General features: G+C 43.2%; 23 non-coding genes across 23 annotated transcripts; all 23 read right to left on the bottom strand.

Moving 5' to 3' along the window:
* Nucleotides 1-576: 576 nt before the first annotated feature.
* Nucleotides 577-658, bottom strand: trnas-aga (transfer RNA serine (anticodon AGA)). The gene has a single exon. It is a non-coding gene; the product is annotated as a tRNA-Ser (tRNA).
* Nucleotides 659-1950: 1292 nt separating this feature from the next.
* trnay-gua (transfer RNA tyrosine (anticodon GUA)) lies at nucleotides 1951-2037 on the bottom strand. The gene is given in 2 exon segments: nucleotides 1951-1986; nucleotides 2001-2037. It is a non-coding gene; the product is annotated as a tRNA-Tyr (tRNA).
* A 1174-nt stretch (nucleotides 2038-3211) lies between these two features.
* trnas-aga (transfer RNA serine (anticodon AGA)) lies at nucleotides 3212-3293 on the bottom strand. The gene has a single exon. It is a non-coding gene; the product is annotated as a tRNA-Ser (tRNA).
* Nucleotides 3294-4582: 1289 nt separating this feature from the next.
* On the bottom strand, nucleotides 4583-4669 carry trnay-gua (transfer RNA tyrosine (anticodon GUA)). The gene is given in 2 exon segments: nucleotides 4583-4618; nucleotides 4633-4669. It is a non-coding gene; the product is annotated as a tRNA-Tyr (tRNA).
* Nucleotides 4670-6597: 1928 nt separating this feature from the next.
* Nucleotides 6598-6679, bottom strand: trnas-aga (transfer RNA serine (anticodon AGA)). The gene has a single exon. It is a non-coding gene; the product is annotated as a tRNA-Ser (tRNA).
* Nucleotides 6680-7969: 1290 nt separating this feature from the next.
* Nucleotides 7970-8056, bottom strand: trnay-gua (transfer RNA tyrosine (anticodon GUA)). The gene is given in 2 exon segments: nucleotides 7970-8005; nucleotides 8020-8056. It is a non-coding gene; the product is annotated as a tRNA-Tyr (tRNA).
* A 1174-nt stretch (nucleotides 8057-9230) lies between these two features.
* On the bottom strand, nucleotides 9231-9312 carry trnas-aga (transfer RNA serine (anticodon AGA)). Its single transcript has one exon. It is a non-coding gene; the product is annotated as a tRNA-Ser (tRNA).
* A 1292-nt stretch (nucleotides 9313-10604) lies between these two features.
* On the bottom strand, nucleotides 10605-10691 carry trnay-gua (transfer RNA tyrosine (anticodon GUA)). The gene is given in 2 exon segments: nucleotides 10605-10640; nucleotides 10655-10691. It is a non-coding gene; the product is annotated as a tRNA-Tyr (tRNA).
* A 1174-nt stretch (nucleotides 10692-11865) lies between these two features.
* Nucleotides 11866-11947, bottom strand: trnas-aga (transfer RNA serine (anticodon AGA)). The gene has a single exon. It is a non-coding gene; the product is annotated as a tRNA-Ser (tRNA).
* A 1674-nt stretch (nucleotides 11948-13621) lies between these two features.
* trnas-aga (transfer RNA serine (anticodon AGA)) lies at nucleotides 13622-13703 on the bottom strand. The gene has a single exon. It is a non-coding gene; the product is annotated as a tRNA-Ser (tRNA).
* A 1299-nt stretch (nucleotides 13704-15002) lies between these two features.
* trnay-gua (transfer RNA tyrosine (anticodon GUA)) lies at nucleotides 15003-15089 on the bottom strand. The gene is given in 2 exon segments: nucleotides 15003-15038; nucleotides 15053-15089. It is a non-coding gene; the product is annotated as a tRNA-Tyr (tRNA).
* Nucleotides 15090-16264: 1175 nt separating this feature from the next.
* Nucleotides 16265-16346, bottom strand: trnas-aga (transfer RNA serine (anticodon AGA)). Its single transcript has one exon. It is a non-coding gene; the product is annotated as a tRNA-Ser (tRNA).
* A 448-nt stretch (nucleotides 16347-16794) lies between these two features.
* trnay-gua (transfer RNA tyrosine (anticodon GUA)) lies at nucleotides 16795-16881 on the bottom strand. The gene is given in 2 exon segments: nucleotides 16795-16830; nucleotides 16845-16881. It is a non-coding gene; the product is annotated as a tRNA-Tyr (tRNA).
* Nucleotides 16882-17261: 380 nt separating this feature from the next.
* trnas-aga (transfer RNA serine (anticodon AGA)) lies at nucleotides 17262-17343 on the bottom strand. The gene has a single exon. It is a non-coding gene; the product is annotated as a tRNA-Ser (tRNA).
* A 448-nt stretch (nucleotides 17344-17791) lies between these two features.
* On the bottom strand, nucleotides 17792-17878 carry trnay-gua (transfer RNA tyrosine (anticodon GUA)). Its single transcript is given in 2 exon segments — nucleotides 17792-17827; nucleotides 17842-17878. It is a non-coding gene; the product is annotated as a tRNA-Tyr (tRNA).
* A 536-nt stretch (nucleotides 17879-18414) lies between these two features.
* On the bottom strand, nucleotides 18415-18501 carry trnay-gua (transfer RNA tyrosine (anticodon GUA)). The gene is given in 2 exon segments: nucleotides 18415-18450; nucleotides 18465-18501. It is a non-coding gene; the product is annotated as a tRNA-Tyr (tRNA).
* Nucleotides 18502-19675: 1174 nt separating this feature from the next.
* On the bottom strand, nucleotides 19676-19757 carry trnas-aga (transfer RNA serine (anticodon AGA)). Its single transcript has one exon. It is a non-coding gene; the product is annotated as a tRNA-Ser (tRNA).
* A 1300-nt stretch (nucleotides 19758-21057) lies between these two features.
* On the bottom strand, nucleotides 21058-21144 carry trnay-gua (transfer RNA tyrosine (anticodon GUA)). The gene is given in 2 exon segments: nucleotides 21058-21093; nucleotides 21108-21144. It is a non-coding gene; the product is annotated as a tRNA-Tyr (tRNA).
* A 1017-nt stretch (nucleotides 21145-22161) lies between these two features.
* On the bottom strand, nucleotides 22162-22243 carry trnas-aga (transfer RNA serine (anticodon AGA)). Its single transcript has one exon. It is a non-coding gene; the product is annotated as a tRNA-Ser (tRNA).
* Nucleotides 22244-22691: 448 nt separating this feature from the next.
* Nucleotides 22692-22778, bottom strand: trnay-gua (transfer RNA tyrosine (anticodon GUA)). The gene is given in 2 exon segments: nucleotides 22692-22727; nucleotides 22742-22778. It is a non-coding gene; the product is annotated as a tRNA-Tyr (tRNA).
* Nucleotides 22779-23953: 1175 nt separating this feature from the next.
* trnas-aga (transfer RNA serine (anticodon AGA)) lies at nucleotides 23954-24035 on the bottom strand. Its single transcript has one exon. It is a non-coding gene; the product is annotated as a tRNA-Ser (tRNA).
* A 1299-nt stretch (nucleotides 24036-25334) lies between these two features.
* trnay-gua (transfer RNA tyrosine (anticodon GUA)) lies at nucleotides 25335-25421 on the bottom strand. Its single transcript is given in 2 exon segments — nucleotides 25335-25370; nucleotides 25385-25421. It is a non-coding gene; the product is annotated as a tRNA-Tyr (tRNA).
* A 1174-nt stretch (nucleotides 25422-26595) lies between these two features.
* trnas-aga (transfer RNA serine (anticodon AGA)) lies at nucleotides 26596-26677 on the bottom strand. Its single transcript has one exon. It is a non-coding gene; the product is annotated as a tRNA-Ser (tRNA).
* Between the last annotated feature and the right edge of the window lie 230 nt (nucleotides 26678-26907).

Raw genomic sequence — 26907 nt, 5'->3', positions numbered from 1 at the left:
CCTAATGAAAACTGGTATATGAAACCCAGCAAATGAAATACTGATTGTGCACCTAACACACTCTTGCCAGGATTTGCACCTGGAGTCTTCCACCCAAAGGATGGATGTGTTGCTATTACACCACAAGAGTTGTGTTTTTTTCCCCACATTTTTTTAAAGAGAGAGTGCAAACACAACAACTAAAAACTATATACAATAACAATTTAAAACCTGTCTATATACAAAACCCCAAAACACTAACAAATTACACCATCCCTGGATTAGGTGCCAAGTCCAGCTGACAAAAGATGTTAATGACATTTAGTTTAACAGGCTAATGTGGTTGGAAGGTGGATCCACTATGTTGCAATGTAGTTGCTCACTGTAGTTTGTTTTGGTCAGCATGGTATTTGTTTAGGACTATTCAGCCTTTACAATGTGCAGCAGCAGATTCATTAATATACAGTACAATGCCTCAGCAGATGTTCCCAACACTTTCCCAATTGGTACTGAAAAACAAGCTAGGAACACAACACTAATTATGCAATGGTCAATCAAGAACCTTATCCAAGGTAAAACAACATCAGGGGCTCTTCACATTGTTGGCAGGATTCGAACCTGCGCGGGGAGACCCCAATGGATTTCTAGTCCATCGCCTTAACCACTCGGCCACAACAACACTCCTGGGGGCTCACGCGAAGGTGGCTAGGCCACCGTCTGTTGATTCCAGGGGTCTCAAACTCAAATTACCTGAGGGCTGCAGGACGCAGAGTCTGGGTGTGGCTGGGCTGCATCAGGTATTCCACTGAAAAAGCTTTGTTCAAAACATCTAATCTTCTCAAACATCACTACTAACAGTTCTTTAACTATAATGGGTTCTTGTGAACATGAACGGTTTTTCTAAACATGGCTTCTCTTGCCTGCTTCCTGCTGCCAGAGACCTGGCAGCGCTTCCTCTCACATAGCTGAGCCACATTTGGCTTGAGCGAGGAAGCAGTTGACACCCTCACTATGGCTTGAAGAAGATCGTCAGTAAGTCTCGACCTGTACTTGGACTTTTTGAAGTTATAGAAAAAACTTTTTGCACAAATATGTGCTCCCAAAAAGGCACAGGCTCAGGGGAACCGGGGGTCAATTTTATCGACTGCGACCGGGCTGTTCATTATCAACTGGGACACCATTTATTATTTATTATATAAAACAATGGGATGCAGCCATGGATGCGTTATTCACTGGCTTTCAGTTTCTATAATAAACACCATGAATTCAGCTGTACGTCCTACCCAACACCGATGTTCTGTTGCTTATGTAACCGAGGCAGGTAAGCCCTTGATGAGGCTCCAGCCTGACTCCGAAAGCGGGACAGCGGGCGGGAGCTGGCTGAATGGCCCCATTGAAGGTCCACACCCATTAGTGACATCGTCAACGGAACGTCGGTGTTGGTCCTTAACGGCGGTAACATTGACTTCGTCCAGCTCGAAGTCAAACATTCTCATTTCAAACACAGTAACAAGTAGTAATTCTATGACGGCTATGTGATGTTACATGAGCGCCTCCATAGTTGTGCAATGTTTCTCTGCTTGCATCAACCCCGGCTGATGGCCCGCCCTCGGGAGCCATATAGTCCAGTGTGATTGGTAGGTTCGTTCAGCTCCAGCTTGCACAAAAATAGGAACCTTCTGCACACAACGCGGGAAAGTGCCATTCGTATAGAACTCGCTGGCCGCACTAAAGATTAAACTTTCATATCGTCCTGAGGGCCACAAAATATTGTCTCGCGGGCCGCAAGCTTGAGAACCCTGTTTTAATCCATGGTCAAAAGCAGTCCTGTAAATTGGAGCAGGAGCTTTGGTGAGTAAAGGCAACATGTTGCAGAGCTTTGAAAAAATGTCCTTGCAGCGGGAGATGTTAGTATAGGGACAAGTAGCCATGGCGTTAGAGCAGTACCTGGACTGTTCCGCCATAATGTTCTCCTTCGAGCCGGAGTTGAACCAGCGACCTAAGGATCCCAGCTGACCAACCTACAGTCCTCCGCTCTACCAACTGAGCTATCGAAGGGTGGGGAGGGACTTGTTCTACGTACTTCTAATGCAGAAGATGGTAACAATCCATGTACCCACGTAACCATCTTTTAGTTACACCGGCTTATGCTTATCTCTGGATTAGGTGCCAAGTCCAGCTGACAAAAGATGTCAATGACATTTAGTTTAACAGACTAACGTGGTTGGAAGGCGGATCCACTATGGTGTAATGTAACTGCTCACTGTAGTTTGTTTGGTCAGCATGGCATTTTTTTAGGAATATTCAGACTTTACAATGCAGATCTTCCCAACACTTTCCTAAATGGTACTGAAAAACTAGCTAGGGACACTGGTTGAAAAGGGAATTTTAAGGGGGGGGGAAGAAAAAAGAAGAGAGGAAGGGGGGAAGAGAAACAGAAAGAAAAGGAGAAAAATTCAATATAAAATCCATAATACACAGTAACAGTAACACAGAAAGTGTCAATACTTCAGCATACATTGAGATATGGTTCAAATTCATTCTAAACATGAATTAGGGCAAATCATTAGAATCACATCTTAATATAAACACCTCAACCACCCATTATTACCTCAATATAAACACATAGTAGGGTGACAGATTCTATTAAAAATCTCTTAATGAAAACTGGTATATGAAACCCAGCAAATGAAATACTGATTGTGCACCTAACACACTCTTGCCAGGATTTGCACCTGGAGTCTTCCACCCAAAGGATGGATGTGTTGCTATTACACCACAAGAGTTGTGTTTTTTTCCCCACATTTTTTTAAAGAGAGAGTGCAAACACAACAACTAAAAACTATATACAATAACAATTTAAAACCTTTCTATATACAAAACCCCAAAACACTAACAAATTACACCATCCCTGGATTAGGTGCCAAGTCCAGCTGACAAAAGATTTTAATGACATTTAGTTTAAAAGGCTAATGTGGTTGGAAGGCGGATCCACTATGTTGCAATGTAATTGCTCACTGTAGTTTGTTTTGGTCAGCATGGTATTTGTTTAGGACTATTCAGCCTTTACAATGTGCAGCAGCATATTCATTAATATACAATACAATGCCTCAGCAGATGTTCCCAACACTTTCCCAATTGGTACTGAAAAACAAGCTAGGAACACAACACTAATTATGCAATGGTCAATCAAGAACCTTATCCAAGGTAAAACAACATCAGGGGAACTTCACGTTGTTGGCAGGATTCGAACCTGCGCGGGGAGACCCCAATGGATTTCTAGTCCATCGCCTTAACCACTCGGCCACAACAACACTCCTGGAGGCTCACGCGAAGGTGGCTAGGCCACCGTCTGTTGATTCCAGGGGTCTCAAACTCAAATTACCTGAGGGCTGCAGGACGCAGAGTCTGGGTGTGGCTGGGCTGCATCAGGTATTCCACTGAAAAAGCTTTGTTCAAAAAATCTAATCTTCTCAAACATCACTACTAACAGTTCTTTAACTATAATGGGTTCTTGTGAACATGAACGGTTTTTCTAAACATGGCTTCTCTTGCCTGCTTCCTGCTGCCAGAGACCTGGCAGCGCTTCCTCTCACATAGCTGAGCCACATTTGGCTTGAGCGAGGAAGCAGTTGACACCCTCACTATGGCTTGAAGAAGATCGTCAGTAAGTCTCGACCTGTACTTGGACTTTTTGAAGTTATAGAAAAACTTTTTGCACAAATATGTGCTCCCAAAAAGGCACAGGCTCAGGGGAGCCGGGGGTCAATTTTATCGACTGCGACCGGGCTGTTCATTATCAGCTGGGACAACATTAATTATTTATTATATAAAACAATGGGATGCAGCCATGGAGGCGTTATTCACTGGCTTTTAGTTTCTATAATAACCCCATGGATTCAGCTGTACGTCCTACCCAACACCGATGTTCTGTTGCTTATGTAACCGAGGCAGGTAAGCCTTTGATGAGGCTCCAGCCTGACTCCGAAGCGGGACGGCGGGCGGGAGCTGGCTGAATGGCCCCATTGAAGGTCCACACCCATTAGTGACATCGTCAACGGAACGTCGGTGTTGGTCCTTAACGGCGGTAACATTGACTTCGTCCAGCTCGAAGTCAAACATTCTCATTTCAAACACAGTAACAAGTAGGAATTCTATGACGGCTATGTGATGTTACACGAGCGCCTCCATAGTTGTGCAATGTTTCTCTGCTTGCATCAACCCCGGCTGATGGCCCGCCCTCGGGAGCCATATAGTCCAGTGTGATTGGTAGGTTCGTTCAGCTCCAGCTTGCACAAAAAAAGGAACCTTCTGCACACAACGCGGGAAAAGGCCATTCGTATAGAACTCGCTGGCCGCACTAAAGATTAAACTTTCATATCGTCCTGAGGGCCACAAAATATTGTCTCGCAGGCCGCAAGCTTGAGAACCCTGTTTTAATCCATGGTCAAAAGCAGTCCTGTAAATTGGAGCAGGAGCTTTGGTGAGTAAAGGCAACATGTTGCAGAGCTTTGAAAAAATGTCCTTGCAGCGGGAGATGTTAGTATAGGGACAAATAGCCATGGCGTTAGAGCAGTACCTGGACTTTTCCGCCAAAATGTTCTCCTTCGAGCCGGAGTTGAACCAGCGACTTAAGGATCCCAGCTGACTAACCTACAGTCCTCCGCTCTACCAACTGAGCTATCGAAGGGTGGGGAGGGACTTGTTCTACGTACTTCTAATGCAGAAGATGGTAACAATCCATGTACCCACGTAACCATCTTTTAGTTACACCGGCTTATGCTTGTCTCTGGATTAGGTGCCAAGTCCAGCTGACAAAAGATGTCAATGACATTTAGTTTAACAGACTAACGTGGTTGGAATGCGGATCCACTATGGTGTAATGTAATTGCTCACTGTAGTTTGTTTTGGTCAGCATGGCATTTTTTTAGGAATATTCAGACTTTACAATGCAGATGTTCCCAACACTTTCATAAATGGTACTGAAAAACTAGCTAGGGACACTGGTTGAAAAGGGAATTTTAAGGGGGGGGGAAGAAAAAAGAAGAGAGGAAGGGGGGAAGAGAAACAGAAAGAAAAGGAGAAAAATTCAATATAAAATCCATAATACACAGTAACAGTAACACAGAAAATGTCAATACTTCAGCATACATTGAGATATGGTTCAAATTCATTTTAAACATGAATTAGGGCAAATCATTAGAATCACATCTTAATATAAACACCTCAACCACCCATTATTACCTCAATATAAACACATAGTAGGGTGACAGATTCTATTAAAAATCTCTTAATGAAAACTGGTATATGAAACCCAGCAAATGAAATACTGATTGTGCACCTAACACACTCTTGCCAGGATTTGCACCTGGAGTCTTCCACCCAAAGGATGGATGTGTTGCTATTACACCACAAGAGTTGTGTTTTTTTCCCCACATTTTTTTAAAGAGAGAGTGCAAACACAACAACTAAAAATTATATACAATAACAATTTAAAACCTGTCTATATACAAAACACCAAAACACTAACAAATTACACCATCCCTGGATTAGGTGCCAAGTCCAGCTGACAAAAGATGTCAATGACATTTAGTTTAACAGACTAACGTGGTTGGAATGCGGATCCACTATGGTGTAATGTAACTGCTCACTGTAGTTTGTTTTGGTCAGCATGGCATTTTTTTAGGACTATTCAGACTTTACAATGCAGATGTTCCCAACACTTTCCTAAATGGTACTGAAAAACTAGCTAGGGACACTGGTTGAAAAGGGAATTTTAAGGGGGGGGAAAAAAAAGAAGAGAGAAAGGGGGGAAGAGAAACAGAAAGAAAAAGAGAAAAATTCAATATAAAATCCATAATACACAGTAACAGTAACACAGAAAGTGTCAATACTTCAGCATACATTGAGATATGGTTCAAATTCATTTTAAACATGAATTAGGGCAAATCATTAGAATCACATCTTAATATAAACACCTCAACCACCCATTATTACCTCAATATAAACACACAGTAGGGTGACAGATTCTATTAAAAATCTCCTAATGAAAACTGGTATATGAAACCCAGCAAATGAAATACTGATTGTGCACCTAACACACTCTTGCCAGGATTTGCACCTGGAGTCTTCCACCCAAAGGATGGATATGTTGCTATTACACCACAAGAGTTGTGTTTTTTTCCCCACATTTTTTTAAAGAGAGAGTGCAAACACAACAACTAAAAACTATATACAATAACAATTTAAAACCTGTCTATATACAAAACCCCAAAACACTAACAAATTACACCATCCCTGGATTAGGTGCCACGTCCAGCTGACAAAAGATGTTAATGACATTTAGTTTAACAGGCTAATGTGGTTGGAAGGCGGATCCACTATGTTGCAATGTAGTTGCTCACTGTAGTTTGTTTTGGTCAGCATGGTATTTGTTTAGGACTATTCAGCCTTTACAATGTGCAGCAGCAGATTCATTAATATACAGTACAATGCCTCAGCAGATGTTCCCAACACTTTCCCAATTGGTACTGAAAAACAAGCTAGGAACACAACACTAATTATGCAATGGTCAATCAAGAACCTTATCCAAGGTAAAACAACATCAGGGGAACTTCACATTGTTGGCAGGATTCGAACCTGCGCGGGGAGACCCCAATGGATTTCTAGTCCATCGCCTTAACCACTCGGCCACAACAACACTCCTGGGGGCTCACGCGAAGGTGGCTAGGCCACCGTCTGTTGATTCCAGGGGTCTCAAACTCAAATTACCTGAGGGCTGCAGGACGCAGAGTCTGGGTGTGGCTGGGCTGCATCAGGTATTCCACTGAAAAAGCTTTGTTCAAAACATCTAATCTTCTCAAACATCACTACTAACAGTTCTTTAACTATAATGGGTTCTTGTGAACATGAACGGTTTTTCTAAACATGGCTTCTCTTGCCTGCTTCCTGCTGCCAGAGACCTGGCAGCGCTTCCTCTCACATAGCTGAGCCACATTTGGCTTGAGCGAGGAAGCAGTTGACACCCTCACTATGGCTTGAAGAAGATCGTCAGTAAGTCTCGACCTGTACTTGGACTTTTTGAAGTTATAGAAAAACTTTTTGCACAAATATGTGCTCCCAAAAAGGCACAGGCTCAGGGGAGCCGGGGGTCAATTTTATCGACTGCGACCGGGCTGTTCATTATCAACTGGGACACCATTTATTATTTATTATATAAAACAATGGGATGCAGCCATGGATGCGTTATTCACTGGCTTTCAGTTTCTATAATAAACACCATGAATTCAGCTGTACGTCCTACCCAACACCGATGTTCTGTTGCTTATGTAACCGAGGCAGGTAAGCCTTTGATGAGGCTCCAGCCTGACTCCGAAGCGGGACGGCGGGCGGGAGCTGGATGAATGGCCCCATTGAAGGTCCACACCCATTAGTGACATCGTCAACGGAACGTCGGTGTTGGTCCTTAACGGCGGTAACATTGACTTCGTCCAGCTCGAAGTCAAACATTCTCATTTCAAACACAGTAACAAGTAGGAATTCTATGACGGCTATGTGATGTTACACGAGCGCCTCCATAGTTGTGCAATGTTTCTCTGCTTGCATCGACCCCGGCTGATGGCCCGCCCTCGGGAGCCATATAGTCCAGTGTGATTGGTAGGTTCGTTCAGCTCCAGCTTGCACAAAAAAAGGAACCTTCTGCACACAACGCGGGAAAGTGCCATTCGTATAGAACTCGCTGGCCGCACTAAAGATTAAACTTTCATATCGTCCTGAGGGGCACAAAATATTGTCTCGCAGGCCGCAAGCTTGAGAACCCTGTTTTAATCCATGGTCAAAAGCAGTCCTGTAAATTGGAGCAGGAGCTTTGGCGAGTAAAGGCAACATGTTGCAGAGCTTTGAAAAAATGTCCTTGCAGCGGGAGATGTTAGTATAGGGACAAATAGCCATGGCGTTAGAGCAGTACCTGGACTGTTCCGCCAAAATGTTCTCCTTCGAGCCGGAGTTGAACCAGCGACCTAAGGATCCCAGCTGACTAACCTACAGTCCTCCGCTCTACCAACTGAGCTATCGAAGGGTGGGGAGGGACTTGTTCTACGTACTTCTAATGCAGAAGATGGTAACAATCCATGTACCCACGTAACCATCTTTTAGTTACACCGGCTTATGCTTGTCTCTGGATTAGGTGCCAAGTCCAGCTGACAAAAGATGTCAATGACATTTAGTTTAACAGACTAACGTGGTTGGAATGCGGATCCACTATGGTGTAATGTAACTGCTCACTGTAGTTTGTTTTGGTCAGCATGGCATTTTTTTAGGACTATTCAGACTTTACAATGCAGATGTTCCCAACACTTTCCTAAATGGTACTGAAAAACTAGCTAGGGACACTGGTTGAAAAGGGAATTTTAAGGGGGGGGAAGAAAAAAGAAGAGAGAAAGGGGGGAAGAGAAACAGAAAGAAAAAGAGAAAAATTCAATATAAAATCCATAATACACAGTAACAGTAACACAGAAAATGTCAATACTTCAGCATACATTGAGATATGGTTCAAATTCATTTTAAACATGAATTAGGGCAAATCATTAGAATCACATCTTAATATAAACACCTCAACCACCCATTATTACCTCAATATAAACACATAGTAGGGTGACAGATTCTATTAAAAATCTCCTAATGAAAACTGGTATATGAAACCCAGCAAATGAAATACTGATTGTGCACCTAACACACTCTTGCCAGGATTTGCACCTGGAGTCTTCCACCCAAAGGATGGATGTGTTGCTATTACACCACAAGAGTTGTGTTTTTTTCCCCACATTTTTTTAAAGAGAGAGTGCAAACACAACAACTAAAAACTATATACAATAACAATTTAAAACCTGTCTATATACAAAACCCCAAAACACTAACAAATTACACCATCCCTGGATTAGGTGCCAAGTCCAGCTGACAAAAGATGTTAATGACATTTAGTTTAACAGGCTAATGTGGTTGGAAGGTGGATCCACTATGTTGCAATGTAGTTGCTCACTGTAGTTTGTTTTGGTCAGCATGGTATTTGTTTAGGACTATTCAGCCTTTACAATGTGCAGCAGCAGATTCATTAATATACAGTACAATGCCTCAGCAGATGTTCCCAACACTTTCCCAATTGGTACTGAAAAACAAGCTAGGAACACAACACTAATTATGCAATGGTCAATCAAGAACCTTATCCAAGGTAAAACAACATCAGGGGCTCTTCACATTGTTGGCAGGATTCGAACCTGCGCGGGGAGACCCCAATGGATTTCTAGTCCATCGCCTTAACCACTCGGCCACAACAACACTCCTGGGGGCTCACGCGAAGGTGGCTAGGCCACCGTCTGTTGATTCCAGGGGTCTCAAACTCAAATTACCTGAGGGCTGCAGGACGCAGAGTCTGGGTGTGGCTGGGCTGCATCAGGTATTCCACTGAAAAAGCTTTGTTCAAAACATCTAATCTTCTCAAACATCACTACTAACAGTTCTTTAACTATAATGGGTTCTTGTGAACATGAACGGTTTTTCTAAACATGGCTTCTCTTGCCTGCTTCCTGCTGCCAGAGACCTGGCAGCGCTTCCTCTCACATAGCTGAGCCACATTTGGCTTGAGCGAGGAAGCAGTTGACACCCTCACTATGGCTTGAAGAAGATTGTCAGTAAGTCTCGACCTGTACTTGGACTTTTTGAAGTTATAGAAAAAACTTTTTGCACAAATATGTGCTCCCAAAAAGGCACAGGCTCAGGGGAACCGGGGGTCAATTTTATCGACTGCGACCGGGCTGTTCATTATCAACTGGGACACCATTTATTATTTATTATATAAAACAATGGGATGCAGCCATGGATGCGTTATTCACTGGCTTTCAGTTTCTATAATAAACACCATGAATTCAGCTGTACGTCCTACCCAACACCGATGTTCTGTTGCTTATGTAACCGAGGCAGGTAAGCCCTTGATGAGGCTCCAGCCTGACTCCGAAAGCGGGACAGCGGGCGGGAGCTGGCTGAATGGCCCCATTGAAGGTCCACACCCATTAGTGACATCGTCAACGGAACGTCGGTGTTGGTCCTTAACGGCGGTAACATTGACTTCGTCCAGCTCGAAGTCAAACATTCTCATTTCAAACACAGTAACAAGTAGTAATTCTATGACGGCTATGTGATGTTACATGAGCGCCTCCATAGTTGTGCAATGTTTCTCTGCTTGCATCAACCCCGGCTGATGGCCCGCCCTCGGGAGCCATATAGTCCAGTGTGATTGGTAGGTTCGTTCAGCTCCAGCTTGCACAAAAATAGGAACCTTCTGCACACAACGCGGGAAAGTGCCATTCGTATAGAACTCGCTGGCCGCACTAAAGATTAAACTTTCATATCGTCCTGAGGGCCACAAAATATTGTCTCGCGGGCCGCAAGCTTAAGAACCCTGTTTTAATCCATGGTCAAAAGCAGTCCTGTAAATTGGAGCAGGAGCTTTGGTGAGTAAAGGCAACATGTTGCAGAGCTTTGAAAAAATGTCCTTGCAGCGGGAGATGTTAGTATAGGGACAAGTAGCCATGGCGTTAGAGCAGTACCTGGACTGTTCCGCCATAATGTTCTCCTCCGAGCCGGAGTTGAACCAGCGACCTAAGGATCCCAGCTGACTAACCTACAGTCCTCCGCTCTACCAACTGAGCTATCTAAGGGTGGGGAGGGACTTGTTCTACGTACCTCTAATCCAGAAGATTGTAACAATCCATGTACCCACGTAACCATCTTTTAGTTACACCGGCTTATGCTTGTCTCTGGATTAGGTGCCAAGTCCAGCTGACAAAAGATGTCAATGACATTTAGTTTAACAGACTAACGTGGTTGGAATGCGGATCCACTATGGTGTAATGTAACTGCTCACTGTAGTTTGTTTTGGTCAGCATGGCATTTTTTTAGGAATATTCAGACTTTACAATGCAGATGTTCCAAACACTTTCTTAAATGGTACTGAAAAACTAGCTAGGGACACTGGTTGAAAAGGGAATTTTAAGGGGGGGGAAGAAAAAAGAAGAGAGGAAGGGGGGAAAAGAAACAGAAAGAAAAGGAGAAAAATTCAATATAAAATCCATAATACACAGTAACAGTAACACAGAAAATGTCAATACTTCAGCATACATTGAGATATGGTTCAAATTCATTTTAAACATGAATTAGGGCAAATCATTAGAATCACATCTTAATATAAACACCTCAACCACCCATTATTACCTCAATATAAACACATAGTAGGGTGACAGATTCTATTAAAAATCTCTTAATGAAAACTGGTATATGAAACCCAGCAAATGAAATACTGATTGTGCACCTAACACACTCTTGCCGGGATTTGCACCTGGAGTCTTCCACCCAAAGGATGGATGTGTTGCTATTACACCACAAGAGTTGTGTTTTTTTCCCCACTTTTTTTTAAAGAGAGAGTGCAAACACAACAACTAAAAACTATATACAATAACAATTTAAAACGTGTCTATATACAAAACCCCAAAACACTAACAAATTACACCATCCCTGGATTAGGTGCCAAGTCCAGCTGACAAAAGATGTTAATGACATTTAGTTTAACAGGCTAATGTGGTTGGAAGGCAGATCCACTATGTTGCAATGTAGTTGCTCACTGTAGTTTGTTTTGGTCAGCATGGTATTTGTTTAGGACTATTCAGCCTTTACAATGTGCAGCAGCAGATTCATTAATACACAGTACAATGCCTCAGCAGATGTTCCCAACACTTTCCCAATTGGTACTGAAAAACAAGCTAGGAACACAACACTAATTATGCAATGGTCAATCAAGAACCTTATCCAAGGTAAAACAACATCAGGGGAACTTCACGTTGTTGGCAGGATTCGAACCTGCGCGGGGAGACCCCAATGGATTTCTAGTCCATCGCCTTAACCACTCGGCCACAACAACACTCCTGGGGGCTCACGCGAAGGTGGCTAGGCCACCGTCTGTTGATTCCAGGGGTCTCACACTCAAATTACCTGAGGGCTGCAGGACGCAGAGTCTGGGTGTGGCTGGGCTGCATCAGGTATTCCACTGAAAAAGCTTTGTTCAAAACATCTAATCTTCTCAAACATCACTACTAACAGTTCTTTAACTATAATGGGTTCTTGTGAACATGAACGGTTTTTCTAAACATGGCTTCTCTTGCCTGCTTCCTGCTGCCAGAGACCTGGCAGCGCTTCCTCTCACATAGCTGAGCCACATTTGGCTTGAGCGAGGAAGCAGTTGACACCCTCACTATGGCTTGAAGAAGATCGTCAGTAAGTCTCGACCTGTACTTGGACTTTTTGAAGTTATAGAAAAAACTTTTTGCACAAATATGTGCTCCCAAAAAGGCACAGGCTCAGGGGAACCGGGGGTCAATTTTATCGACTGCGACCGGGCTGTTCATTATCAACTGGTACACCATTTATTATTTATTATATAAAACAATGGGATGCAGCCATGGATGCGTTATTCACTGGCTTTCAGTTTCTATAATAAAAATGAATTTGAACCATATCTCAATGTATGCTGAAGTATTGACATTTTCTGTGTTACTGTTACTGTGTATTATGGATTTTATATTGAATTTTTCTCTTTTTCTTTCTGTTTCTCTTCCCCCCTTCCTCTCTTCTTTTTTCTTCCCCCCCCTTAAAATTCCCTTTTCAACCAGTGTCCCTAGCTAGTTTTTCAGTACCATTTAGGAAAGTGTTGGGAACATCTGCATTGTAAAGTCTGAATAGTCCTAAAAAAATGCCATACTGACCAAAACAAACTACAGTGAGCAGTTACATTACACCATAGTGGATCCGCATTCCAACCACGTTAGTCTGTTAAACTAAATGTCATTGACATCTTTTGTCAGCTGGACTTGGAAAGTGTCAATACTTCAGCATACATTGAGATATGGTTCAAATTCATTTTAAACATGAATTAGGGCAAATCATTAGAATCACATCTTAATATAAACACCTCAACCACCCATTATTACCTCAATATAAACACATAGTAGGGTGACAGATTCTATTAAAAATCTCTTAATGAAAACTGGTATATGAAACCCAGCAAATGAAATACTGATTGTGCACCTAACACACTCTTGCCGGGATTTGCACCTGGAGTCTTCCACCCAAAGGATGGATGTGTTGCTATTACACCACAAGAGTTGTGTTTTTTTCCCCACTTTTTTTTAAAGAGAGAGTGCAAACACAACAACTAAAAACTATATACAATAACAATTTAAAACGTGTCTATATACAAAACCCCAAAACACTAACAAATTACACCATCCCTGGATTAGGTGCCAAGTCCAGCTGACAAAAGATGTTAATGACATTTAGTTTAACAGGCTAATGTGGTTGGAAGGCAGATCCACTATGTTGCAATGTAGTTTGTTTTGGTCAGCATGGTATTTGTTTAGGACTATTCAGCCTTTACAATGTGCAGCAGCAGATTCATTAATACACAGTACAATGCCTCAGCAGATGTTCCCAACACTTTCCCAATTGGTACTGAAAAACAAGCTAGGAACACAACACTAATTATGCAATGGTCAATCAAGAACCTTATCCAAGGTAAAACAACATCAGGGGAACTTCACGTTGTTGGCAGGATTCGAACCTGCACGGGGAGACCCCAATGGATTTCTAGTCCATCGCCTTAACCACTCGGCCACAACAACACTCCTGGAGGCTCACGCGAAGGTGGCTAGGCCACCGTCTGTTGATTCCAGGGGTCTCAAACTCAAATTACCTGAGGGCTGCAGGACGCAGAGTCTGGGTGTGGCTGGGCTGCATCAGGTATTCCACTGAAAAAGCTTTGTTCAAAAAATCTAATCTTCTCAAACATCACTACTAACAGTTCTTTAACTATAATGGGTTCTTGTGAACATGAACGGTTTTTCTAAACATGGCTTCTCTTGCCTGCTTCCTGCTTCCAGAGACCTGGCAGCGCTTCCTCTCACATAGCTGAGCCACATTTGGCTTGAGCGAGGAAGCAGTTGACACCCTCACTATGGCTTGAAGAAGATCGTCAGTAAGTCTCGACCTGTACTTGGACTTTTTGAAGTTATAGAAAAACTTTTTGCACAAATATGTGCTCCCAAAAAGGCACAGGCTCAGGGGAGCCGGGGGTCAATTTTCTCGACTGCGACCGGGCTGTTCATTATCAGCTGGGACAACATTAATTATTTATTATATAAAACAATGGGATGCAGACATGGAGGCGTGATTCACTGGCTTTTAGTTTCTATAATAACCCCATGGATTCAGCTGTACGTCCTACCCAACACCGATGTTCTGTTGCTTATGTAACCGAGGCAGGTAAGCCTTTGATGAGGCTCCAGCCTGACTCGGAAGCGGGACGGCGGGCGGGAGCTGGCTGAATGGCCCCATTGAAGGTCCACACCCATTAGTGACATCGTCAACGGAACGTCGGTGTTGGTCCTTAACGGCGGTAACATTGACTTCGTCCAGCTCAAAGTCAAACATTCTCATTTCAAACACAGTAACAAGTAGGAATTCTATGACGGCTATGTGATGTTACACGAGCGCCTCCATAGTTGTGCAATGTTTCTCTGCTTGCATCAACCCCGGCTGATGGCCCGCCCTCGGGAGCCATATAGTCCAGTGTGATTGGTAGGTTCGTTCAGCTCCAGCTTGCACAAAAAAAGGAACCTTCTGCACACAACGCGGGAAAGTGCCATTCGTATAGAACTCGCTGGCCGCACTAAAGATTAAACTTTCATATCGTCCTGAGGGCCACAAAATATTGTCTCGCAGGCCGCAAGCTTGAGAACCCTGTTTTAATCCATGGTCAAAAGCAGTCCTGTAAATTGGAGCAGGAGCTTTGGTGAGTAAAGGCAACATGTTGCAGAGCTTTGAAAAAATGTCCTTGCAGCGGGAGATGTTAGTATAGGGTAGTATAGGTTAGTATAGCCATGGCGTTAGAGCAGTACCTGGACTGTTCCGCCAAAATGTTCTCCTTCGAGCCGGAGTTGAACCAGCGACCTAAGGATCCCAGCTGACTAACCTACAGTCCTCCGCTCTACCAACTGAGCTATCGAAGGGTGGGGAGGGACTTGTTCTACGTACTTCTAATGCAGAAGATGGTAACAATCCATGTACCCACGTAACCATCTTTTAGTTACACCGGCTTATGCTTGTCTCTGGATTAGGTGCCAAGTCCAGCTGACAAAAGATGTCAATGACATTTAGTTTAACAGACTAACGTGGTTGGAATGCGGATCCACTATGGTGTAATGTAACTGCTCACTGTAGTTTGTTTTGGTCAGCATGGCATTTTTTTAGGACTATTCAGACTTTACAATGCAGATGTTCCCAACACTTTCCTAAATGGTACTGAAAAACTAGCTAGGGACACTGGTTGAAAAGGGAATTTTAAGGGGGGGGAAGAAAAAAGAAGAGAGGAAGGGGGGAAGAGAAACAGAAAGAAAAAGAGAAAAATTCAATATAAAATCCATAATACACAGTAACAGTAACACAGAAAATGTCAATACTTCAGCATACATTGAGATATGGTTCAAATTCATTTTAAACATGAATTAGGGCAAATCATTAGAATCACATCTTAATATAAACACCTCAACCACCCATTATTACCTCAATATAAACACATAGTAGGGTGACAGATTCTATTAAAAATCTCCTAATGAAAACTGGTATATGAAACCCAGCAAATGAAATACTGATTGTGCACCTAACACACTCTTGCCAGGATTTGCACCTGGAGTCCTCCACCCAAAGGATGGATGTGTTGCTATTACACCACAAGAGTTGTGTTTTTTTTCCCCACATTTTTTTAAAGAGAGAGTGCAAACACAACAACTAAAAACTATATACAATAACAATTTAAAACCTGTCTATATACAAAACACCAAAACACTAACAAATTACACCATCCCTGGATTAGGTGCCAAGTCCAGCTGACAAAAGATGTTAATGACATTTAGTTTAAAAGGCTAATGTGGTTGGAAGGCGGATCCACTATGTTGCAATGTAATTGCTCACTGTAGTTTGTTTTGGTCAGCATGGTATTTGTTTAGGACTATTCAGCCTTTACAATGTGCAGCAGCAGATTCATTAATATACAGTACAATGCCTCAGCAGATGTTCCCAACACTTTCCCAATTGGTACTGAAAAACAAGCTAGGAACACAACACTAATTATGCAATGGTCAATCAAGAACCTTATCCAAGGTAAAACAACATCAGGGGAACTTCACGTTGTTGGCAGGATTCGAACCTGCGCGGGGAGACCCCAATGGATTTCTAGTCCATCGCCTTAACCACTCGGCCACAACAACACTCCTGGAGGCTCACGCGAAGGTGGCTAGGCCACCGTCTGTTGATTCCAGGGGTCTCAAACTCAAATTACCTGAGGGCTGCAGGACGCAGAGTCTGGGTGTGGCTGGGCTGCATCAGGTATTCCACTGAAAAAGCTTTGTTCAAAACATCTAATCTTCTCAAACATCACTACTAACAGTTCTTTAACTATAATGGGTTCTTGTGAACATGAACGGTTTTTCTAAACATGGCTTCTCTTGCCTGCTTCCTGCTGCCAGAGACCTGGCAGCGCTTCCGCTCAATGCAATCAAAAATGCAGATGTTCTGTAAATTGGAGCAGGAGCTTTGGTGAGTAAAGGCAACATGTTGCAGAGCTTTGAAAAAATGTCCTTGCAGCGGGAGATGTTAGTATAGGGACAAGTAGCCATGGCGTTAGAGCAGTACCTGGACTGTTCCGCCATAATGTTCTCCTTCGAGCCGGAGTTGAACCAGCGACCTAAGGATCCCAGCTGACTAACCTACAGTCCTCCGCTCTACCAACTGAGCTATCGAAGGGTGGGGAGGGACTTGTTCTACGTACCTCTAATCCAGAAGATTGTAACAATCCATGTACCCACGTAACCATCCCTGGATTAGGTGCCAAGTCCAGCTGACAAAAGATGTTAATGACATTTAGTTTAACAGGCTAATGTGGTTGGAAGGCAGATCCACTATGTTGCAATGTAGTTTGTTTTGGTCAGCATGGTATTTGTTTAGGACTATTCAGCCTTTACAATGTGCAGCAGCAGATTCATTAATACACAGTACAATGCCTCAGCAGATGTTCCCAACACTTTCCCAATTGGTACTGAAAAACAAGCTAGGAACACAACACTAATTATGCAATGGTCAATCAAGAACCTTATCCAAGGTAAAACAACATCAGGGGAACTTCACGTTGTTGGCAGGATTCGAACCTGCGCGGGGAGACCCCAATGGATTTCTAGTCCATCGCCTTAACCACTCGGCCACAACAACACTCCTGGAGGCTCACGCGAAGGTGGCTAGGCCACCGTCTGTTGATTCCAGGGGTCTCAAACTCAAATTACCTGAGGGCTGCAGGACGCAGAGTCTGGGTGTGGCTGGGCTGCATCAGGTATTCCACTGAAAAAGCTTTGTTCAAAACATCTAATCTTCTCAAACATCACTACTAACAGTTCTTTAACTATAATGGGTTCTTGTGAACATGAACGGTTTTTCTAAACATGGCTTCTCTTGCCTGCTTCCTGCTGCCAGAGACCTGGCAGCGCTTCCGCTCAATGCAATCAAAAATGCAGATGTTCTGTAAATTGGAGCAGGAGCTTTGGTGAGTAAAGGCAACATGTTGCAGAGCTTTGAAAAAATGTCCTTGCAGCGGGAGATGTTAGTATAGGGACAAGTAGCCATGGCGTTAGAGCAGTACCTGGACTGTTCCGCCATAATGTTCTCCTTCGAGCCGGAGTTGAACCAGCGACCTAAGGATCCCAGCTGACTAACCTACAGTCCTCCGCTCTACCAACTGAGCTATCGAAGGGTTAACGGCGGTAACATTGACTTCGTCCAGCTCGAAGTCAAACATTCTCATTTCAAACACAGTAACAAGTAGTAATTCTATGACGGCTATGTGATGTTACATGAGCGCCTCCATAGTTGTGCAATGTTTCTCTGCTTGCATCAACCCCGGCTGATGGCCCGCCCTCGGGAGCCATATAGTCCAGTGTGATTGGTAGGTTCGTTCAGCTCCAGCTTGCACAAAAAAAGGAACCTTCTGCACACAACGCGGGAAAGTGCCATTCGTATAGAACTCGCTGGCCGCACTAAAGATTAAACTTTCATATCGTCCTGAGGGCCACAAAATATTGTCTCGCAGGCCGCAAGCTTGAGAACCCTGTTTTAATCCATGGTCAAAAGCAGTCCTGTAAATTGGAGCAGGAGCTTTGGTGAGTAAAGGCAACATGTTGCAGAGCTTTGAAAAAATGTCCTTGCAGCGGGAGATGTTAGTATAGGGTAGTATAGGTTAGTATAGCCATGGCGTTAGAGCAGTACCTGGACTGTTCCGCCAAAATGTTCTCCTTCGAGCCGGAGTTGAACCAGCGACCTAAGGATCCCAGCTGAGTAACCTACAGTCCTCCGCTCTACCAACTGAGCTATCGAAGGGTGGGGAGGGACTTGTTCTACGTACTTCTAATGCAGAAGATGGTAACAATCCATGTACCCACGTAACCATCTTTTAGTTACACCGGCTTATGCTTGTCTCTGGATTAGGTGCCAAGTCCAGCTGACAAAAGATGTCAATGACATTTAGTTTAACAGACTAACGTGGTTGGAATGCGGATCCACTATGGTGTAATGTAACTGCTCACTGTAGTTTGTTTTGGTCAGCATGGCATTTTTTTAGGACTATTCAGACTTTACAATGCAGATGTTCCCAACACTTTCCTAAATGGTACTGAAAAACTAGCTAGGGACACTGGTTGAAAAGGGAATTTTAAGGGGGGGGAAGAAAAAAGAAGAGAGGAAGGGGGGAAGAGAAACAGAAAGAAAAAGAGAAAAATTCAATATAAAATCCATAATACACAGTAACAGTAACACAGAAAATGTCAATACTTCAGCATACATTGAGATATGGTTCAAATTCATTTTAAACATGAATTAGGGCAAATCATTAGAATCACATCTTAATATAAACACCTCAACCACCCATTATTACCTCAATATAAACACATAGTAGGGTGACAGATTCTATTAAAAATCTCCTAATGAAAACTGGTATATGAAACCCAGCAAATGAAATACTGATTGTGCACCTAACACACTCTTGCCAGGATTTGCACCTGGAGTCTTCCACCCAAAGGATGGATGTGTTGCTATTACACCACAAGAGTTGTGTTTTTTTCCCCACATTTTTTTAAAGAGACAGTGCAAACACAACAACTAAAAACTATATACAATAACAATTTAAAACCTGTCTATATACAAAACACCAAAACACTAACAAATTACACCATCCCTGGATTAGGTGCCAAGTCCAGCTGACAAAAGATGTTAATGACATTTAGTTTAAAAGGCTAATGTGGTTGGAAGGCAGATCCACTATGTTGCAATGTAATTGCTCACTGTAGTTTGTTTTGGTCAGCATGGTATTTGTTTAGGAGTATTCAGCCTTTACAATGTGCAGCAGCATATTCATTAATATACAGTACAATGCCTCAGCAGATGTTCCCAACACTTTCCCAATTGGTACTGAAAAACAAGCTAGGAACACAACACCAATTATGCAATGGTCAATCAAGAACCTTATCCAAGGTAAAACAACATCAGGGTAACTTCACGCTGTTGGCAGGATTCGAACCTGCGCGGGGAGACCCCAATGGATTTCTAGTCCATCGCCTTAACCACTCGGCCACAACAACACTCCTGGAGGCTCACACGAAGGTGGCTAGGCCACCGTCTGTTGACTCCAGGGGTCTCAAACTCAAATTACCTGAGGGCTGCAGGACGCAGAGTCTGGGTGTGGCTGGGCTGCATCAGGTATTCCACTGAAAAAGCTTTGTTCAAAAAATCCAATCTTCTCAAACATCACTACTAACAGTTCTTTAACTATAATGGGTTCTTGTGAACATGAACGGTTTTTCTAAACATGGCTTCTCTTGCCTGCTTCCTGCTGCCAGAGACCTGGCAGTGCTTCCTCTCACATAGCTGAGCCACATTTGGCTTGAGCGAGGAAGCAGTTGACACCCTCACTATGGCTTGAAGAAGATCGTCAGTAAGTCTCGACCTGTACTTGGACTTTTTGAAGTTATAGAAAAAACTTTTTGCACAAATATGTGCTCCCAAAAAGGCACAGGCTCAGGGGAGCCGGGGGTCAATTTTCTCGACTGCGACCGGGCTGTTCATTATCAGCTGGGACAACATTAATTATTTATTATATAAAACAATGGGATGCAGCCATGGAGGCGTTATTCACTGGCTTTTAGTTTCTATAATAACCCCATGGATTCAGCTGTACGTCCTACCCAACACCGATGTTCTGTTGCTTATGTAACCGAGGCAGGTAAGCCTTTGATGAGGCTCCAGCCTGACTCCGAAGCGGGACGGCGGGCGGGAGCAGGCTGAATGGCCCCATTGAAGGTCCACACCCATTAGTGACATCGTCAACGGAACGTCGGTGTTGGTCCTTAACGGCGGTAACATTGACTTCGTCCAGCTCGAAGTCAAACATTCTCATTTCAAACACAGTAACAAGTAGTAATTCTATGACGGCTATGTGATGTTACACGAGCGCCTCCATAGTTGTGCATTGTTTCTCTGCTTGCATCAACCCCGGCTGATGGCCCGCCCTCGGGAGCGATATAGTCCAGTGTGATTGGTAGGTTCGTTCAGCTCCAGCTTGCACAAAAAAAGGAACCTTCTGCACACAACGCGGGAAAGTGCCATTCGTATAGAACTCGCTGGCCGCACTAAAGATTAAACTTTCATATCGTCCTGAGGGCCACAAAATATTGTCTCGCAGGCCGCAAGCTTGAGAACCCTGTTTTAATCCATGGTCAAAAGCAGTCCTGTAAATTGGAGCAGGAGCTTTGGTGAGTAAAGGCAACATGTTGCAGAGCTTTGAAAAAATGTCCTTGCAGCGGGAGATGTTAGTATAGGGTAGTATAGGTTAGTATAGCCATGGCGTTAGAGCAGTACCTGGACTGTTCCGCCAAAATGTTCTCCTTCGAGCCGGAGTTGAACCAGCGACCTAAGGATCCCAGCTGAGTAACCTACAGTCCTCCGCTCTACCAACTGAGCTATCGAAGGGTGGGGAGGGACTTGTTCTACGTACTTCTAATGCAGAAGATGGTAACAATCCATGTACCCACGTAACCATCTTTTAGTTACACCGGCTTATGCTTGTCTCTGGATTAGGTGCCAAGTCCAGCTGACAAAAGATGTCAATGACATTTAGTTTAACAGACTAACGTGGTTGGAATGCGGATCCACTATGGTGTAATGTAACTGCTCACTGTAGTTTGTTTTGGTCAGCATGGCATTTTTTTAGGACTATTCAGACTTTACAATGCAGATGTTCCCAACACTTTCCTAAATGGTACTGAAAAACTAGCTAGGGACACTGGTTGAAAAGGGAATTTTAAGGGGGGGGAAGAAAAAAGAAGAGAGGAAGGGGGGAAGAGAAACAGAAAGAAAAAGAGAAAAATTCAATATAAAATCCATAATACACAGTAACAGTAACACAGAAAATGTCAATACTTCAGCATACATTGAGATATGGTTCAAATTCATTTTAAACATGAATTAGGGCAAATCATTAGAATCACATCTTAATATAAACACCTCAACCACCCATTATTACCTCAATACAAACACATAGTAGGGTGACAGATTCTATTAAAAATCTCCTAATGAAAACTGGTATATGAAACCCAGCAAATGAAATACTGATTGTGCACCTAACACACTCTTGCCAGGATTTGCACCTGGAGTCTTCCACCCAAAGGATGGATGTGTTGCTATTACACCACAAGAGTTGTGTTTTTTTCCCCACATTTTTTTAAAGAATTGGTTGGAAGGCGGATCCACTATGTTGCAATGTAATTGCTCACTGTAGTTTGTTTTGGTCAGCATGGTATTTGTTTAGGACTATTCAGCCTTTACAATGTGCAGCAGCAGATTCATTAATACACAGTACAATGCCTCAGCAGATGTTCCCAACACTTTCCCAATTGGTACTGAAAAACAAGCTAGGAACACAACACTAATTATGCAATGGTCAATCAAGAACCTTATCCAAGGTAAAACAACATCAGGGGAACTTCACGTTGTTGGCAGGATTCGAACCTGCGCGGGGAGACCCCAATGGATTTCTAGTCCATCGCCTTAACCACTCGGCCACAACAACACTCCTGGAGGCTCACGCGAAGGTGGCTAGGCCACCGTCTGTTGATTCCAGGGGTCTCAAACTCAAATTACCTGAGGGCTGCAGGACGCAGAGTCTGGGTGTGGCTGGGCTGCATCAGGTATTCCACTGAAAAAGCTTTGTTCAAAACATCTAATCTTCTCAAACATCACTACTAACAGTTCTTTAACTATAATGGGTTCTTGTGAACATGAACGGTTTTTCTAAACATGGCTTCTCTTGCCTGCTTCCTGCTGCCAGAGACCTGGCAGCGCTTCCGCTCAATGCAATCAAAAATGCAGATGTTCTGTAAATTGGAGCAGGAGCTTTGGTGAGTAAAGGCAACATGTTGCAGAGCTTTGAAAAAATGTCCTTGCAGCGGGAGATGTTAGTATAGGGACAAGTAGCCATGGCGTTAGAGCAGTACCTGGACTGTTCCGCCAAAATGTTCTCCTTCGAGCCGGAGTTGAACCAGCGACCTAAGGATCCCAGCTGACTAACCTACAGTCCTCCGCTCTACCAACTGAGCTATCGAAGGGTGGGGAGGGACTTGTTCTACGTACTTCTAATGCAGAAGATGGTAACAATCCATGTACCCACGTAACCATCTTTTAGTTACACCGGCTTATGCTTGTCTCTGGATTAGGTGCCAAGTCCAGCTGACAAAAGATGTCAATGACATTTAGTTTAACAGACTAACGTGGTTGGAATGCGGATCCACTATGGTGTAATGTAACTGCTCACTGTAGTTTGTTTTGGTCAGCATGGCATTTTTTTAGGACTATTCAGACTTTACAATGCAGATGTTCCCAACACTTTCCTAAATGGTACTGAAAAACTAGCTAGGGACACTGGTTGAAAAGGGAATTTTAAGGGGGGGGAAGAAAAAAGAAGAGAGGAAGGGGGGAAGAGAAACAGAAAGAAAAAGAGAAAAATTCAATATAAAATCCATAATACACAGTAACAGTAACACAGAAAATGTCAATACTTCAGCATACATTGAGATATGGTTCAAATTCATTTTAAACATGAATTAGGGCAAATCATTAGAATCACATCTTAATATAAACACCTCAACCACCCATTATTACCTCAATATAAACACATAGTAGGGTGACAGATTCTATTAAAAATCTCCTAATGAAAACTGGTATATGAAACCCAGCAAATGAAATACTGATTGTGCACCTAACACACTCTTGCCAGGATTTGCACCTGGAGTCTTCCACCCAAAGGATGGATGTGTTGCTATTACACCACAAGAGTTGTGTTTTTTTTCCCCACATTTTTTTAAAGAGAGAGTGCAAACACAACAACTAAAAACTATATACAATAACAATTTAAAACCTGTCTATATACAAAACACCAAAACACTAACAAATTACACCATCCCTGGATTAGGTGCCAAGTCCAGCTGACAAAAGATGTTAATGACATTTAGTTTAAAAGGCTAATGTGGTTGGAAGGCGGATCCACTATGTTGCAATGTAATTGCTCACTGTAGTTTGTTTTGGTCAGCATGGTATTTGTTTAGGAGTATTCAGCCTTTACAATGTGCAGCAGCATATTCATTAATATACAGTACAATGCCTCAGCAGATGTTCCCAACACTTTCCCAATTGGTACTGAAAAACAAGCTAGGAACACAACACCAATTATGCAATGGTCAATCAAGAACCTTATCCAAGGTAAAACAACATCAGGGTAACTTCACGCTGTTGGCAGGATTCGAACCTGCGCGGGGAGACCCCAATGGATTTCTAGTCCATCGCCTTAACCACTCGGCCACAACAACACTCCTGGAGGCTCACGCGAAGGTGGCTAGGCCACCGTCTGTTGACTCCAGGGGTCTCAAACTCAAATTACCTGAGGGCTGCAGGACGCAGAGTCTGGGTGTGGCTGGGCTGCATCAGGTATTCCACTGAAAAAGCTTTGTTCAAAAAATCCAATCTTCTCAAACATCACTACTAACAGTTCTTTAACTATAATGGGTTCTTGTGAACATGAACGGTTTTTCTAAACATGGCTTCTCTTGCCTGCTTCCAGCTGCCAGAGACCTGGCAGCGCTTCCTCTCACATAGCTGAGCCACATTTGGCTTGAGCGAGGAAGCAGTTGACACCCTCACTATGGCTTGAAGAAGATCGTCAGTAAGTCTCGACCTGTACTTGGACTTTTTGAAGTTATAGAAAAACTTTTTGCACAAATATGTGCTCCCAAAAAGGCACAGGCTCAGGGGAGCCGGGGGTCAATTTTCTCGACTGCGACCGGGCTGTTCATTATCAGCTGGGACAACATTAATTATTTATTATATAAAACAATGGGATGCAGACATGGAGGCGTGATTCACTGGCTTTTAGTTTCTATAATAACCCCATGGATTCAGCTGTACGTCCTACCCAACACCGATGTTCTGTTGCTTATGTAACCGAGGCAGGTAAGCCTTTGATGAGGCTCCAGCCTGACTCCGAAGCGGGACGGCGGGCGGGAGCTGGCTGAATGGCCCCATTGAAGGTCCACACCCATTAGTGACATCGTCAACGGAACGTCGGTGTTGGTCCTTAACGGCGGTAACATTGACTTCGTCCAGCTCAAAGTCAAACATTCTCATTTCAAACACAGTAACAAGTAGGAATTCTATGACGGCTATGTGATGTTACACGAGCGCCTCCATAGTTGTGCAATGTTTCTCTGCTTGCATCAACCCCGGCTGATGGCCCGCCCTCGGGAGCCATATAGTCCAGTGTGATTGGTAGGTTCGTTCAGCTCCAGCTTGCACAAAAAAAGGAACCTTCTGCACACAACGCGGGAAAGTGCCATTCGTATAGAACTCGCTGGCCGCACTAAAGATTAAACTTTCATATCGTCCTGAGGGGCACAAAATATTGTCTCGCAGGCCGCAAGCTTGAGAACCCTGTTTTAATCCATGGTCAAAAGCAGTCCTGTAAATTGGAGCAGGAGCTTTGGTGAGTAAAGGCAACATGTTGCAGAGCTTTGAAAAAATGTCCTTGCAGCGGGAGATGTTAGTATAGGGTAGTATAGGTTAGTATAGCCATGGCGTTAGAGCAGTACCTGGATTGTTCCGCCAAAATGTTCTCCTTCGAGCCGGAGTTGAACCAGCGACCTAAGGATCCCAGCTGACTAACCTACAGTCCTCCGCTCTACCAACTGAGCTATCGAAGGGTGGGGAGGGACTTGTTCTACGTACTTCTAATGCAGAAGATGGTAACAATCCATGTACCCACGTAACCATCTTTTAGTTACACCGGCTTATGCTTGTCTCTGGATTAGGTGCCAAGTCCAGCTGACAAAAGATGTCAATGACATTTAGTTTAACAGACTAACGTGGTTGGAATGCGGATCCACTATGGTGTAATGTAACTGCTCACTGTAGTTTGTTTTGGTCAGCATGGCATTTTTTTAGGACTATTCAGACTTTACAATGCAGATGTTCCCAACACTTTCCTAAATGGTACTGAAAAACTAGCTAGGGACACTGGTTGAAAAGGGAATTTTAAGGGGGGGGAAGAAAAAAGAAGAGAGGAAGGGGGGAAGAGAAACAGAAAGAAAAAGAGAAAAATTCAATATAAAATCCATAATACACACTAACAGTAACACAGAAAATGTCAATACTTCAGCATACATTGAGATATGGTTCAAATTCATTTTAAACATGAATTAGGGCAAATCATTAGAATCACATCTTAATATAAACACCTCAACCACCCATTATTACCTCAATATAAACACATAGTAGGGTGACAGATTCTATTAAAAATCTCCTAATGAAAACTGGTATATGAAACCCAGCAAATGAAATACTGATTGTGCACCTAACACACTCTTGCCAGGATTTGCACCTGGAGTCTTCCACCCAAAGGATGGATGTGTTGCTATTACACCACAAGAGTTGTGTTTTTTTCCCCACATTTTTTTAAAGAGACAGTGCAAACACAACAACTAAAAACTATATACAATAACAATTTAAAACCTGTCTATATACAAAACACCAAAACACTAACAAATTACACCATCCCTGGATTAGGTGCCAAGTCCAGCTGACAAAAGATGTTAATGACATTTAGTTTAAAAGGCTAATGTGGTTGGAAGGCAGATCCACTATGTTGCAATGTAATTGCTCACTGTAGTTTGTTTTGGTCAGCATGGTATTTGTTTAGGAGTATTCAGCCTTTATAATGTGCAGCAGCATATTCATTAATATACAGTACAATGCCTCAGCAGATGTTCCCAACACTTTCCCAATTGGTACTGAAAAACAAGCTAGGAACACAACACCAATTATGCAATGGTCAATCAAGAACCTTATCCAAGGTAAAACAACATCAGGGTAACTTCACGCTGTTGGCAGGATTCGAACCTGCGCGGGGAGACCCCAATGGATTTCTAGTCCATCGCCTTAACCACTCGGCCACAACAACACTCCTGGAGGCTCACGCGAAGGTGGCTAGCGCACCGTCTGTTGACTCCAGGGGTCTCAAACTCAAATTACCTGAGGGCTGCAGGACGCAGAGTCTGGGTGTGGCTGGGCTGCATCAGGTATTCCACTGAAAAAGCTTTGTTCAAAAAATCCAATCTTCTCAAACATCACTACTAACAGTTCTTTAACTATAATGGGTTCTTGTGAACATGAACGGTTTTTCTAAACATG

The sequence above is a fragment of the Channa argus genome, chromosome 3 (assembly GCF_033026475.1).
Source record: "Channa argus isolate prfri chromosome 3, Channa argus male v1.0, whole genome shotgun sequence".
Taxonomy (NCBI): Eukaryota; Metazoa; Chordata; class Actinopteri; order Anabantiformes; family Channidae; genus Channa; species Channa argus.
The sequence above is the reverse complement of the archived record's forward strand: the minus strand, read 5'-3'. Positions and strand labels throughout refer to the sequence as shown.